At 54.1% G+C, this 15,115-nt stretch overlaps 1 protein-coding gene across 3 annotated transcripts in view; it reads left to right on the top strand.

Moving 5' to 3' along the window:
- The window catches only part of ARHGEF26 (Rho guanine nucleotide exchange factor 26), a 174,806-nt gene that overhangs the window by 31,381 nt on the left and 128,310 nt on the right, over positions 1-15,115 (top strand). For all 3 annotated transcript variants that reach the window (XM_064164853.1, XM_064164851.1, XM_064164852.1), the window contains exon 2: positions 6,314-6,410. The gene's annotated coding sequence lies outside the window, so the exon portion shown is untranslated. The remainder of the gene's footprint in view (positions 1-6,313; positions 6,411-15,115) is intronic.

The raw sequence follows: 15,115 nt of genomic DNA, 5'->3' as shown, positions 1-15,115 counted from the left end.
GTTCCAACCCCCCAGCCATGCCCAGGGACACCCTACCCTAGAGCAGGCTGCACACAGCCTCAGCCAGCCTGGCCTTAAACACCTCCAGCCATGGGGCCTCAACCACCTCCCTGGGCAACCCATGCCAGGCTCTCACCACTCTCATGCTCAACAACTTCCTCCTCACCTCCAGTCTGACTCTCCCCATCTCTAGCTTTGCTCCATTCCCCCCAGTCCTATCACTCCCTGACAGCCTAAAAAGTCCCTCCCCAGCTTTCTTGTAGCCCCCTTCAGATCCTGGCAGGCCACAAGAAGGTCCCCTGGGAGCCTCCTCTGCTCCAGCCTGCACAGCCTCAACTCTTTCAGGCTGTGCTCACAGCAGAGCTGCTGCAGCCTCTGAGCATCCTCCTGGCCCTGCTCTGGACACTCTTCAGTATCTCCACAGCCCTCTTGTCCCAGGGGCTCCGGAGCTGGATGCAGGACTCCAGGTGGGGTCTCAGCAGAGCAGAGGGGGAGAATCCCCTCCCTGGCCCTGCTGGCCACACTTCTGCTGCTGCAGCCCAGGCTCTGCTTGGCTTTCTGGGCTGCAAGTGCACACTGCTGGCTCCTGTTGAGCTTCTCCTCCAGCAGCACCCCCAAGTCCCTCTCCTCAGGGCTGCTCTCCAGCCAGTCCCTGCCTAGCCTGGATTGGTGCTTGGCACTGCCTCGGCCCAGCTGCAGGACCTTGCAGTTCATCTTGTTGTACCTCATGAGGTTGTCTTATGCCTACCTCTCCATCCTGTCAAGGTCTCTCTGGATGGCATCCCTGCCCTCCAGCAGGCTCCTCCTCAATGGGCTGGAGAGGCTGTGTGCATTTAAATCCCTCACCAGGGATTGTTTGCATCCACCTACAGCAGAAGGTGCCTGAGGAAGTGGCTTCTGGAATGTGTTATCCACATCTTGCAAAAGAGGCGAGGCAGCAGCAATTAGCACTGTGGTGTTTATCTTGCTGGGGTTTGCTCAGAGCTTTAACAGGCAGCTGAAGAGCCAGACAAGACAACATGAGAATCGGTGTTCTGATTAGCAAGGGGAAGTCCTCGGAGCCAGCATCGCTTTGCTGTTGCCGTGCAGAGCCTCTGCTTGCATTTCTCCACTCTGCTCTAGCAGAACATAATAGCATTGTAATAACACACACAAAAACCCAACCCAGCCCTTGTGGGACTTGAAAGCTGAATAAATAATCAGAGTTGTGTTGGAAGGCATCCTGTGTTTACAGTACCTTAGCACATAGATGATCAGCAGGCTGCGTTGTGCCACCAAGATGCTGAGAGGGCTGCAGCAGCTCTGCTCTGAGCACAGGCTGAGAGAGTTGGGGCTCTGCAGCCTGGAGAGGAGAAGGCTTCCAGGAGAGCTTGGAGTGGCCTTGCAGGATCTGCAGAGGGCTCCAGGAAGGCTGGGGAGGGACTATTGGCAAGGTCTGGTAATGATAGGAGGAGGAAAGGGTTTGGAGTGGCAGTGGGGAGATTGAAAGTGGATGTTAGGAAGAAGTGAGGGTGGTGAGAGACTGGCAGAGGTTGCCCAGGGAGGTTGTGGTGCACAGAAGCACAGAGTGTGATCAAAGATCACCTTGGGTGCTTCTGTGCTCCACAACCTCCCTGGAGGTGTTTTTAAGTTCAGTCTGGATGAGTCCTTGAGCGACCTGTTCTAGTGGGAGGTGTCCCTGCCTATGGCAGGAGGTTGGAACTGGATGATCCTTGTGGTCCCTTCCCATCTCAACCATTCTATCATCCTGTGCTTCTGTGTTTCCTGCTTCTGCTTCAGAGGGCAATGCTCCAGGAGTCTTGAAAAAAGGAGTTTCTCTCCCTTGGCATCAAAGTTTTGGGGCCAGAAAATTGAGACCCTTTGAGTGAGCTCCAATGCTGACTGCGCTCTCAGCCCCACCACCGTTATGTACATCCCCTTCTGCAGGCCAGTTTGCTGGGTGGTTTTTCACCATGGAGCAGCCCTGAGGACAGGGATTTGGGGATGCTGGTGGATAAGAAGCTCAGTATGAGCCAGTAGTGTGATCTTGCAACCCAGAGAGCAGCCAGAGCCTGGGCTGCAGCAGCAGCAGTGTGGGCAGCAGGGCAAGGGAAGAGATCCTGCCCCTCTGCTCCCCACTGCTGAGACCCCACCTGGAGTACTGCATCCAGTGCTGGAGCCCCTGGGACAAGAGGGCTGTGGAGGTGCTGGGAGGTGTCCAGAGAAGGGCCACGAGGATCTCCCCTCCCCAAGCCTCAACCCATTCCCTCTCATCCTATCACTACAAGCCCTTGTAGGAAGCCTTCTTTGGCTGTCATTTGGTGCTTGTTGGTTTGGTTTGAGTTCTGCACTAGCACAGTGGTGTAGAATTTGTGCTGTAAAGGCTGCAGGGAAACTTTCAAACTTAGAAAGAGAGGCTCCCTGGGGACTGATTGGAAATATGGAAGCTCCTAACTAAGCTAAAACTGTTCAGTGGATGTGCTTCTGCTCAGAGCCATCTCAGCTGCTTCATTTTTCATGCTGGGGAAAGATCTTCTGCCATGAAAGGTAAAGGGGTTGTAGGTTCTAGGGTTCTGTGGATTAAGAGCTGTGAGTTGGACTTGATGATCTGTGAGGTCTCTTCCAACCCTGATGATACTGTGATACTGTGATGCTGTGAGATGTACACCATTCTTGAGTCAAATGCATGCATGCAGGTATATTTGCTTGCTGTAAGGAAAGGGTCCCCCCCCCTCAAGCCTTTAACCTACTGAGGAAGGAATGGAACTGCAGCATGTTTAAGCATGGGTTCTAAAGTCCACAGCAAAGATTTTGCTCCTCAAGCATTAATGCCTGAGCACAATGTGGATATTTTGCTGCAGGCTTCAGTTGCAGGCTGCTAACAGTGAGCCTTTTGTGGCAACAATTGCTCCTTGGATCCTGCTCAGAAAGCAAAGCAAGGGAAGGGTGAAGAAGAGAGGCTGCCTGCCTGCCTCTTTGCTGCTGCTCCCTCTGCTGCTTTCAGGGCAACTGTGACCTGTGCCTGCATCCCAGAACTTAGGGGGAGGGAAGTTAAGGCCTTTGGTAGATGTGCCTGCATCCTGGTTCACAGAGAGCTCTGTCCCCGTGCCCATATGGTGCCTGTACTGAGCAGCCCTGGGAGGAGCCGGCAGTGCAGGGTCATGTCCTCTGTGGGCATCCTCAGCGCACAGACCCTGCTCCTCCACGGCTGAGCCCGAGGGTTCACCCCTGGGAATGTCAGCTCTTGAAAAGCAGGGCATGTCACTGTGCTCCTGTGGGCTGGGGGAGGGAGGCTTTGCAGACAAGCCCAGAGGCACTGTGTGCTGGGCTGCAGCAAGAGCAGCATGGCCAGCAGGGCCAGGGAGGGCATTCTGCCCCTTTGGCATCCCAGCTTGGCTGCTCTCCTGAGATCCCACCTGCAGTGCTGTGTCCAGTTCTGCAGCTCCCAGCACAGGAAGGGCAAGGGAGGGGATTCTGCCCCTTGGCTCTGCTCTCCTCACACCCCACCTGCACTCCTGGGTGCAGTGCTGGAACCCCCAGCACAAGCAGGACATGGAAGTGTTAGAGCCAGTGCAGAGGAGGCCACCAAGATGCTGAGAGGGCTGCAGCAGCTCTGCTCTGAGCACAGGCTGAGAGAGTTGGGGCTGTGCAGGCTGGAGAGGAGAAGGCTTCCAGGAGAGCTTGGAGTGGCCTTGCAGGATCTGCAGGGGCCTCCAGGAGGGCTGGGGAGGGACTATTGACAAGGTCTGGTATTGAGAGGAGGAGGAGGAATGGGTTTGAACTGGCAGAGGGGAGATTGAAAGTGAATGTTAGGAAGTGAGGGTGATGAGATGCTGGCAGAGGTTGCCCAGGGAGGTGTTCAAGGCCAGGTTGGATGAGGCCTTGAGCAACCTGTTCTAGTGGGAGGTGTCCCTGCCTATGCTGGGGGGTTGGAACTGGCTGAGCTGTGAGGTCCCTTCCAACCCAACCCATCCTATGATTCTGTGCCACCAGTGGGCTGGGAGAGGGAAGCTTTGCAGCCCAGCCCAGTGACCCCATTCACCCCCCCATGTCAGACTGGTACTGTGCTGTTACTGAGCCAGCCATGCCAGTGGGTTCTGTAGCTTGGGGACTGTGGATGGGTGAAGAAAATAGACTGAGAGAACTTAAAATAACAGCTCAGAGCTGCCCCAAGCAGATCCCACAGGTGATTTAAGTGGGAATCTTGAGTGACTTGTAGCTTGCTGAGGCTTCTAAACCCCGAGGGCTAATCTGATCCATTCCAGTGGTGGTGAGATGGCTCAAACCCAGTTGTTTAGCTGGCAGCTCCATCCCTGGAGGTGGGAATTGTTAACCTGCTGCTTCTGCACTCAATGCATGCTCTCAGTGGACACTGCTGGGTGGCTCCCAGCCCTGTGAATGCCATCAACAAAAACTGTCCATGGTCTTGCAGCTGAAGGTTTTTTTACCCTCAACTTCCTTTATTCAATCCTTAAGCCTGTTTTAACCAGCCTGGATTTGATCAACCACTGCCAGCTTCAGAAGTGCCTTCAAGCAGCAAAGTGTGAGCCAGAGTGAGTGGGCAAGGGGAGTTTGCTTAGAGCCTGGGGGACCCTGCAGCAGGCACCAGCCTCGGCCAGATGGGAGCTGGGGGCTTTGCTGCTTGATAGCAGAGCCCTCAGGCTGGCAGCCACTGAGCATCCTTTCATCCTTCTGACTTCAAAGGGCTGCTCAGAACCGTGCAGGAGCAGAGCTTTTAGTTAGAGCTGTAATTGAAAGAGCTCTGTTAGGCTGACCTGCCTCAGCTTTTCAAAGTGCCTTGGCTGGAGCCTTGCAGCAAATGAGTTTGGTGTCTGCAGGTGCTGCGTGGTCTGGGCTGTAATTATGGCAGCTCTTTTAGCAGCTTCCTGGGATGCCACTGAGAGCTGAGCTGAACACAGGCTTAGTTCCCATTGCTTACATAGAAAGCTGGCAGAGAATTGGAAGTGAATTGTTTCATTACAAAGCTGGCCTTAGGAGTTTTGCCATGGCCTGCAGGTTGCATCCTCTTTATCCAGGTGAGTTAAGAAAATTGTGATCAAAGAATCATAGAATCAGTCAGGGTTGGAATGGACCACAAGGATCAGCCAGTTCCAACCCCCCTGCCGTGCCCAGGGACACCCTACCCTAGAGCAGGCTGCCCACAGCCTCAGCCAGCCTGGCCTCAAACACCTCCAGGGATCAGGCTTCCACCACCTCCCTGGGCAACCCCTGCCAGGCTCTCACCGCCCTCATGCTGAACAACCTCCTCCTAACCTCCAGGCTGAATCTCTCAACCTCCACCTTTGTTCCATTCCCTCCAGTGCTATCATTCCCTGAGAGCCTAAAAAGTCCCTCCCCAGATTTCTGGTAGCCTCCTTAAGGTACTGCAAGGCCACAAGAAGGTCCCCTGTGAGCCTTCTCCTCTCCAGACTGCACAGCCCCAACTGCCTCAGTCTCTCCTCCCAGCAGAGCAGCTCCAGCCCTCTGCTCCTCCTCCTGGCCCTTCTCTGGACACCTCTCAGCACCTCCACAGCCCTCTTGTTCCAGGGGCTCCAGCACTGGATGCAGCACTCCAGGTGGGGTCTCAGCAGTGTGGAGCAGAGGGGCAGGATCACTTCCCTGCCCTGCTGCCCACACTGCTCTTGCTGCAGCCCAGGCTCTGGTTGCTCTCTGGGCTGCCAGAGCACACTGACAGCTCACATTGAGCTTCTCAAAGGTTTTTCCAACCTCTCCAGACTGAGCTAAAACTAGAGCTGGCCCCGGGAAGATGGTAGGAAATAAGGGAAATAAATAGGCTTATGAGCTGGTAAACATGCACAGGTGAGGGAAATTCTCCCTCCTTTGTGTTTTAGCTTGGAGAGGAGGAGCTGAGAGGTGACCTCAGCAGTGGTTGTCAATGTGTGCAGGTGAGTGGCAGGAGGCTGGAGCCAGGCTCTGCTGGGTGATGCCAGTGCCAGCACAAGGGGCAGTGGTGGAAGATGAGGCAGAGAAGGTTCCATGTGAACTTGAGCAGTAATTTTTTCCCTGTGAGGGTCCAAATGCCTGGAGCAGGCTGCCCATGGGGGCTGTGGAGTCTCCCTCTGTGGAGATATTCAAACCCTGCCTGGATGTGTTGCTGTGTGACCTGCTCTGGGTGCTCCTGCCCTGGCAGGGCTTGGAATGGCTGAGCTTTGGAGGTCCCTTCCAGCCCCTGACATTCTGTGATTCTGTGGTTTGTGTTCTGCCAGGTGTCTGAGGGGTTTTGCCAGCCAGGTTATTGCTGACACCTGGGCTGTGGGTCAGTGAACAGCTGAGTTGCATCAGTTGATTGCATTCCTCTGGTCTTCCTTTGCAGGCAGGTTGGAGTCCATGATCTCTGGAGGGCCCTTCCAACCCTCAGCGTTCTGTGGTCTGTGACTGAGAGCATCAGGAGAGCTCCAGAGCGTTTCAAGGTGAGTGTTGAAGGGAGCATTCTGTGCACAGCTTTGCCAAGGGGCAAAAGAGCTGTGGCAAGCTGCTACCATGGGTGGGAAGGAGAAAAGGGAAACTGGGATCTGTTTAGCAGAGGATGTTAGGAAAAGAACACATCTCACTGGGAATCCAGGAATCAACCTCGGTCTGTTGCTGGGGGCCTGGCAGCAGAGCCCAACCCCACCTGGATACAGCCTCGCTGCAGGCAGCAATGAGCTCTGCCCTGAGCCTCCTCTGCTGCAGGCTGCACACCCCCAGCTCCCCACTTCCCCACCTCAGCAGGGTGCCCAGTGACAATGACATGTCCTAGGCAGAAACTCTTGCTCCTAGCCAGAAATTATTGCTCCTAAAGGGAAGATTTGCTCCTTTCCGTTCCAGCCATCAGCTTCTGGAAGCAGCAGCCTGTGTCTTTTAGGGCTTACAGGGTTCTGTGTAGCAAAGCATAAAGCCTGTCTTGTGTTTCTTGATGCCAGCAGTGGTGTTTGGGTGTTTTTTTCCTCCTTCTGGAGGCTTTGCAGATCTCCATGTGGCTGTTAGCTCCCAAGGATGAGGATGGGTTTGTTCAGGGGTTGCTAAGGTGATTCTGTGGGATGGAAGTGCGTTGGCAATTTGCTGTGAAGCTGTTTACAGGGGAAGCTGAATGAAAGCTCAGCACCCACCACGAGGCACAGGGCTGTGTCTGATGCTATTTCAGGAAGGACTGAGAAACCAATCCCTGTGTAGATGTGCTGCTGACAGCCCCTCCAAGGGTGGCAGAAGAGCATTGAGGTGTCTGTAGGGTAGAGGGCACAAACACCTTAAACCCCTTCCACCTTCTCACCATTTTAACTGCAATGTGCAACAGTTGAATTCTTCCTCTTTTCACTTTGAATTCAGTTTTTAGGTCTCTGTGTGGGGCTGTTTTGGGGAAGTGTTTGCTGAACTTGTGTGTTCAGAGCTTGTTACCTGGACTGAGTCACAGCAAGGAGCTTTAAAGCTGTAAACAAACCCTGCTGCTCCCATGCAGCTTTCCCCCTGCACTTCCAGACCCTGGAGGCAGAGAAGTTCCTTCTTGGCTTCAGTCAGCCAGGGATGCCTTACTCCTAGGATGTGGTGATTCCAGGTGGGATGCCAGCATCCTGCCTTCTACCTTCCAGTTTATCTTGGTGTAGGAGAAAAAGTTCTGCATCGTAGAAACAGCCAAGTTGGAAGAGAGCTCCAAGCTCACCCAGCCCAACCTAGCACCCTGCCCTGGCCAACCAGACCATGGCACTAAGTGCCCCAGCCAGGCCTGGCTTCAACACCTCCAGGCACAGAGACTCCACCACCTCCCTGGGCAGCCCATTCCAGTGCCAATCACTCTCTCTGCCAACAACTTCCTCCTAACATCCACCCTGAACCTGCCCTGGCACAGCTTGAGGCTGTGCTCCATTCTGTGCTCCACAACCTCCCTGAGCAACCTGTGCCAGTGTCTCACCACTCTCACTGCAGAGAACTTCCTAACATCCAGTTTCAGTCTCCCCTCTGCCACTCCAAACCCATTCCTCCTCCTCCTCTCATTACCAGACCTTGTCAATAGTCCTTCCTCAGCCCTCCTGGAGCCCCCTGCAGATCCTGCAAGACCGCTCCAAGGTCTTCTCAAAGCCTTCTCCTCTCCAGGCTGCACAGCCCCAACTCTCTCAGCCTGTGCTCAGAGCAGAGCTGCTGCAGCCCTCTCAGCATCTTGGTGGCCTCCTCTGGGCTGGCTCCAACACTTCCATGTCCTGCTTGTGCTGGGGGCTCCAGAACTGCACCCAGGAGTGCAGGTGGGGTGTGAGGAGAGCAGAGCCAAGGGGCAGAATTTCTACATGGTATCCAAGCTGGGGTTCTAAAGGGCAGCACAAAAATGAAGCTAAGCAGAATGAGTTCCTGAAAGAGCAGCAATTCTTCCTCCATGCAGGTTCAGTTTGGAGCTTGCTCTTTGGTTTGTCTGTTGCCTTTAAACCAGAATCAATCAATTTTCCTCTTTATTTTAAGGAGAATCCTGATATGGTGAAGCAAGTAAGAGAAGCAGAGCCTGGTGTGGGAAGGCTTTAGCCAGTGAATGGCATATAGTGAAGTCTGGCAGTTGTTGGGAAGGAGCTGGGGCTTAACTGCTGGCTGCAGGACAATGCCGCGGCTGTTGGGAGAGAACAAAAGGCAGAACAGAGGTCAGTTGTTCCAGAGGCAGGGATCGTTTCCTTTTCTCCTCTTCCAGTTGCTGCGAGTTGTAATGACACAATGAAATCCCACTCTTGTTTCAGTGGAGCTCCAGCCCAGCTCTGTTCAGTCTGGATCCTGCAGCTGGGTCGAGGCAATGCCAAGCACCAATCCAGGCTGGGCAGGGACTGGCTGGAGAGCAGCCCTGAGGAGAGGTGCCTGGGGGTGTGCTGGAGGAGAAGCTCAGCAGGAGCCAGCAGTGTGTACTTGCAGCCCAGAAAGCCAAGCAGAGCCTGGGCTGCAGCAGGAGCAGTGTGGCCAGCAGGGCCAGGGAGGGGATTCTCCCCCTCTGCTGTGGTCTGCTCTGTTTGAGACCCCACCTGGAGTCCTGCATCCAGCTCTGGAGCCCCTGGGACAAGAGAGATGTGGAGATGCTGGAGAGTGTCCAGAGCAGGGCCAGGAGGATGCTCAGAGGGCTGCAGCTGCCATGGTCTGGTTGACTGGCCAGGGCTGGGTGCTAGGTTGGGCTGGCTGAGCTTGGAGCTCTCTGCCAACCTGGTTGATTCTAAGATTCATCTGAGAGTTTCTGACAGAGGTGTTGCCATGGATACTCTCAAGCAAGCAAAGAGCTTGGGTGAATGCAAAGCACTGATTTCTTCTGCTAGTTGCAGGAGGATTTGTTCTGATAAGAAACTTCTGCTGCTCTTTCTCCTCCCCCCACGCTCGTTACAGCAGTGATGCAGCTCAGGGCTGTTGGATGCTGTGTGGAAGGTCTGTTACACTCCTGTGTCTCTCCACCTGCTCTCCAGGGCCAGCATTTTCACAACACTCACAGCACTTCTGGTGCCCTCACTGTGAGAGGGACATAGAATGGGTTAGGTTGGAAGGGACCTCAAAGCTCAGCCAGTTCCAACCTCCTGCCATCCTTCCCTCCAACACCTCCCGCTAGAACAGGTCCCTCAAGGCCTCATCCAACGTGGCCTTGAACACCTCCAGAGAGGGAGACCTGTTGGAATGAATCTAGAGGAGGGCCACAAAGATGATCCAGGTGCTGGAACACCTGAAGACAGGCTGAGGGAGCTGGGGTTGTTCAGCCCAGAGAACAGAATTCTCTGGAGGAACCTTATAACTGCCTTCCAGTACCTGCAGGGGACCCACAGCAAGGTGGGAAAGGGGATTTTTGCAAGAGTGTGCATTGATAGGAAAAGGGGAAAGGGATTTAAGTTAAAGAAATAGACTTAGATTCAGTCTCAGCAAGAAATTCTTCACTACAAGGGTGGCAAGAGGAGTGCCCAGAGGCTGGAGCCAGGCTCTGCTGGGAGATAGCCTGTGACAGGACAAAGGGCAATGGGTGGAAGCTGAGGCATAGGGGAACATGGAAAACATGGAAGAATAAAGAGAAGTTTTTTCCCTGTGAGGGTGCCAGAGCCTGGAGCAGGCTGCCCAGGGGGGCTGTGGAGTCTCCCTCTGTGGAGATATTCAAACCCTGCCTGGATGTGTTGCTGTGTGCTCTGCTCTGGGTGCTCCTGCTCTGGCAGGGCTTGGACTGGCTGAGCTTTGGAGGTGCCTTCCAGCCCCTGATCTTCTGTGATTAGTTGCAGATTAGAAGCAGCTGTGGAGCTGTTGGAGGGTAGCAGAGCTCTGCACAAGGACCTGGCCAGGCTGGATGGGTGGGCAGAGGCCAAGGGGATGAGACTGAACAAGGCCAAGTGCAGGGTTCTACACTTTGGCCACAACAACCCCAAGCAGCACTACAGGCTGGGGACAGAGTGGCTGAGAGCAGCCAGGCAGAGAGGGCCCTGGGGGTGCTGGCAGAGAGGAGCTGCAGAGGAGGCAGCAGTGCCCAGGTGGGCAGCAGAGCCAATGGCATCCTGGGCTGGCTCAGGAGCAGTGTGGGCAGCAGGACAAGGGAGGTTCTTGTGCCCCTGTGCTCAGCACTGCTTAGGCCACCCCTGGAGTGCTGTGTCCAGTTCTGGGCTCCTGAATTGAAGAGAGATGTTGAGGTGCTGGAAGGTGTTTGGAGAAGGGCAGCAAGGCTGGGGAGGGGCCTGGAGCAGAGCCCTGTGAGGAGAGGCTGAGGGAGCTGGGGGTGTGCAGCCTGCAGCAGAGGAGGCTCAGGGCAGAGCTCATTGCTGTCTGCAGCTGCCTGCAGGGAGGCTGTAGCCAGGTGGGGTTGGGCTCTGCTGCCAGGCAGCCAGGGACAGAACAAGGGGACACAGCCTCAAGCTGTGCCAGGGCAGGTTGAGGCTGGATGTTAGGAGGAAGTTGTTGGCAGAGAAAGTGATTGGCATTGGAATGGGCTGCCCAGGGAGGTGGTGGAGTCTGTGTGGCTGGAGGTGTTGCAGCCAAGGCTGGCTGGGGCACTTAGTGCCATGGTCTGGTTGGTTGGGCAGGGCTGGGTGCTAGGTTGGGCTGGCTGAGCTTGGAGCTCTCTTCCAGCCTGCTTGGTTCTATGACTCTGTGATCCTTCCTTAGTGCTGTGTCAGTTTAAGCTGCAGTGTGGCTGAAGGTGCTCAGATGTGGCTGCCATGCCCTCGCTGTTCCTGCCTCCTGTTCTCTCAGTTACAGCTCCCTTGGCTCTGCTGTTGGCTGCTCATCTCCAGCACCCTCACAGGAAAGGAATCAACCTGTCTGATTCTGTGGTGCTACTCCCTCTCCAAACAGCTCTTGCTGTCTGTGGCACTTATGTGTAGACTGCTGCCTGTGTCTCAGAGGTGGCAACTCCAAGGCTCAGTGAATCACCACCCAAAGGCTTTCCCAGAGTGCCCTGATCTGATCAGGAGCTTCAACAAGGCAGTGACTATCTGCAGACAGAAGAGTAAAGCACAGCCAGCTTAGCCTGGCCCAGCTGAGAGCTGCTGCTCTTTGCTGGAACACAAATTATTGCAGATCCTGAGGCAATCAAGGAGAAATGAATTGTTTTTTAATCTTCTTGTTTTCCTCTGTCAGTTAAAATTTGTTCCATTGTCTGGCTCCTTGTCTCCCTAATTGCCTTTCTCCTTGGGCTAAGGAAAGGATCAGTAAAGAAGGAAAGGGAGAGAAGCACAATGCAGTTTGATTTGGTTGGGCTCTGAGGTTCTTGCTGAGGATGAGGAGGTTCAGACTGGACAGTAGGGAAAAGTTTTTCGGGGAGAGAGTGGTCAGGGACTGGAATGAGCTGCCCATGGGGGTGGTGGTGTTCCTTCTGCCTTCTGCTCAGGGTTTCTCTCTCTCTGCTTTTATCTCTGTGCCATTTTTCATAGAATCATAGAATCCAGCAGGTTGGAAGAGAGCTCCAAGCTCAGCCAGCCCAACCTAGCACCCAGCCCTGCCCAACCAACCAGACCATGGCACTGAGTGCCCAAGCCAGGCTTGGCTTCAACACCTCCAGCCACAGAGACTCCACCACCTCCCTGGGCAGCCCATTCCAATGCCAATCACTCTCTCTGGGAAGATCTTCTAGGAACAAAGCCCTGTGCACACAAACCCACACTTACAAAAACGACTTTGCAGTGGGACTGAGGTATGGCAGTATGGACACAAGGAGGTTATTTTCTTCTTGCATCCCAAGGACCTCAATTATGATGATAAACTTCAAGGCAAATCCAGATCTGGGCTATTTTGTCTCTACAAGGTCAAAGCAGGAGCTTGTTTATTCTCTTCTCACAGGTAATTGCAGGCAGAACAAAGGGGAATGGCCTCAAGCTGAGGCTGGGGAGGTTTAGGTTGGACATTAGGGAAGAGAGTGATCAGGGACTGGAATGAGCTGCCCAGGGAGGTGCTGGAGTCACCCATCTGGATGTGTTTAAAGTGGTTTGGATGTGGTACTTGGGGCTGTGGTTTAAGGTGAATCTTGTGGAGCAGGGTTCTGGGCTGGGCTTGGTGCTCCTGAGGGGCTCTGCCAGCCTGGATCTTTCTGTGATCTTTGGAGCCCAGGAAAAAGGTGGAGATGCTTTACCATGGAATCCTAGAATGGATTAGCCTGGAAGAGACCTTAAAGACCCTCCAATCCAAACTCCCATGGCAGGGAGGTTGCATTAGATGACCTCTAAGGTCTCTTCCTGCCTAGGGCAGGGAAACCTCTCAACTAGACCAGGTTACTCAAGGTCACATCAACCTGGCCTTGAACATCTCCAGGGAGGAGGCATCCCTGACCTCCCTGAGCAATCCATTACAGAGCTGTCACCCTCATAGTGGAGAATTGCTTTATAGAGTGGAGAATTTCTGCTTTTTCCACCTTTGTGTCTTATTTAAAGCCTCAGTGGGAGTCTGCAAAACAAAAGCAGAGTATTTCTCATAACTGCTGTAGACTTAGAGCCACCTTCTCAAAATCTGAACCTTTTCTGGTGCTCTAACACTGAAGACTATGTTCAGAGCCTCCCAGTTTTAATCTTCTAAGCCTGGACTTGGATCACAAGGAAGGCATCAATCTCTTCCTGGGTTTTGTTTGTGTTTTGCATATTTCCTTCCTTCCCCTATGGATGGATCAAGTCCTGTGTGATTCCAGGATCACAGCTCACAGGATGTCAGGTACAAAGAGATCATCCAGTCCAACTCCCCTGCCAGAGCAGGACACACAATCTAGCTCAGGGCACATAGGAACACATCCACACAGGCCTGGAAAGGATCCACAGAAGGAGACTCCACAGCCTCTCTGGGCAGCCTGTGCCAGGGCTCTGGGACCCTTCCAGTCAACAAGTTCCCCCTTGTGCTGAGCTGGAACCTCCTGTGCTGCAGCTTCCATCCACTGCTGCTTGTCCTGTCCCAGGGAGCAGTGAGCAGAGCCTGTCCCCCCCATCACATTCAGTGCTTCTGTGCTCCATGATCTCCCTGGAGGTGTCCAAGGCCAGGTTGGATGAGGTCTTGAGTGACCTGTTCTAGTGGGAGGTGTCCCTGCCTATGGGAGGAGGTTGGAACTGGATGATCCTTGAGGTCTCTTCCAACCTAAACCATTCTATGAGTCTGTGAACTACCTGAAGGGAGGTTGTAGCCAGCTGGGGTTGGGTTCTGCTTCCAGGCACCCAGGGACGGAACGAGAGGATGCAGCCCCAGGCTGTGGCAGGGCAGGTTCAGGCTGGATGTTAGGAGGAAGTTGTTGGCAGAGAGAGTGATTGGCATTGGAATGGGCTGCTTAGGGAGGTGGTGGAGTCCCCATCCCTGGAGGTGTTTAAAAGGAGGCTGCAAGAGCCCTGGGAGGCAGCACTGGAACAGCCACGTTTGAGTTGATTGGGCAGGGCTGGGTGCTAGGTTGGACTGGATGAGCCTGGAGCTGTCTTCCAGCTTGCTTGATTCTCTGACAAGGCTGCAGGACAGGCCCTGCAAGAGCCAAGCAGGAGGTGTCTGTGAGGCTGGATGAGGCACTTAGTGCCATGGGTCAGTTGATTAGAAGGTGTTAGGTGCTAGGTTGGCCTTGGTGATCTGGAAGGTCTTTTCCAACCTGGGTGACTGTGATTCTTTCTAGGGTGCAAGCAGAGGCAGCTCCTTGGCAGGGGAGCTGCCTGCAAACGATTGCTGGACCTATTCCTAGGTCTGCACTGTGTCTGCAGGCAGAGAAGCTACCTAAGGCTTGAGGTGTTTCATGAGGGGGGGCAGCTGGGTGGAATCAAAGCCAGGTTGATTCTAGGCTTCCATCTTTATACTGCATTCTGTTGTGTCTAGATGGAACTTAGTTGAAGCTCAGCTCTGGAGCTTGGGGGTGGCTCCTGCAGCATGCTGAGGGCACAGTGTTGGTGTGGCACAGAATGCCCTGTGCCCACAGGGTGCTTTTCACAGGGAAGATCTCTGCAGGCAGTGAGAAGTTAATCTCTTCTCCCATACTTCACCAAGGCAGATCCTGAGCAGCTATTGTAAGGAGGAAGAGACCTTTTTAGGTGGTAGGTACCAAGCCAGCTGGCTGGCACCCCAGCTAAGGTGGCTGTTTGCCATTCAGGTCCCTCCAGCTTCTTGTTTTATGCCTGCAGTTCCATTTCTGATAAAGCTGTTGTGGCCTCCTGTGTTTGCTGAGGAGATGATTAAAATTTAACAGGAGATTAAATGATTTATGGTCCTCTGAGGGCACACTGCTTGTTTGTCACCTCTCAGCCACCATCAGCCATTGGTGGAGGCATCTTCCACTGCTCTTGTTTGAATTCCAGGGCAGTGGAAATGATTTGAAATCCTTAGTTTTGAGTAGCTCCTGATTGGGGCAGGGGGAAAGAGGGGAAATAAAACTTCCAGAGCAAGAAAGATCAGAGAATCATAGAGACATAGATTCACTCAGGGCTGGAAGGGACCGCAAGGATCAGCCAGTTCCAACTCCCTGCCGTGCTCAGGGACACCTCACACCAGAGCAGGCTGCCCACAGCCTCACCCAGCCTGGCCTTAAACACCTCCAGGGATGGGATCTCAACCACCTCCCTGGGCAACCCCTGCCAGGCTCTCGCCGCCCTCATGCTGAAGAACTTCCTCCTCACCTCCAGGCTGACTCTCCCCTTTTCCAGCTTTGTTCCGTTCCCCCCAGTCCTGTCACTCCCTGACAGCCTCAAAAGTCCCTCCCCAGCTTTGTTGTAGC

The sequence above is a fragment of the Pogoniulus pusillus genome, chromosome 26 (genome assembly GCF_015220805.1).
Source record: "Pogoniulus pusillus isolate bPogPus1 chromosome 26, bPogPus1.pri, whole genome shotgun sequence".
NCBI classification, from domain to species: domain Eukaryota; kingdom Metazoa; phylum Chordata; class Aves; order Piciformes; family Lybiidae; genus Pogoniulus; species Pogoniulus pusillus.
This window is presented reverse-complemented; position numbering and strand designations above follow the sequence as displayed.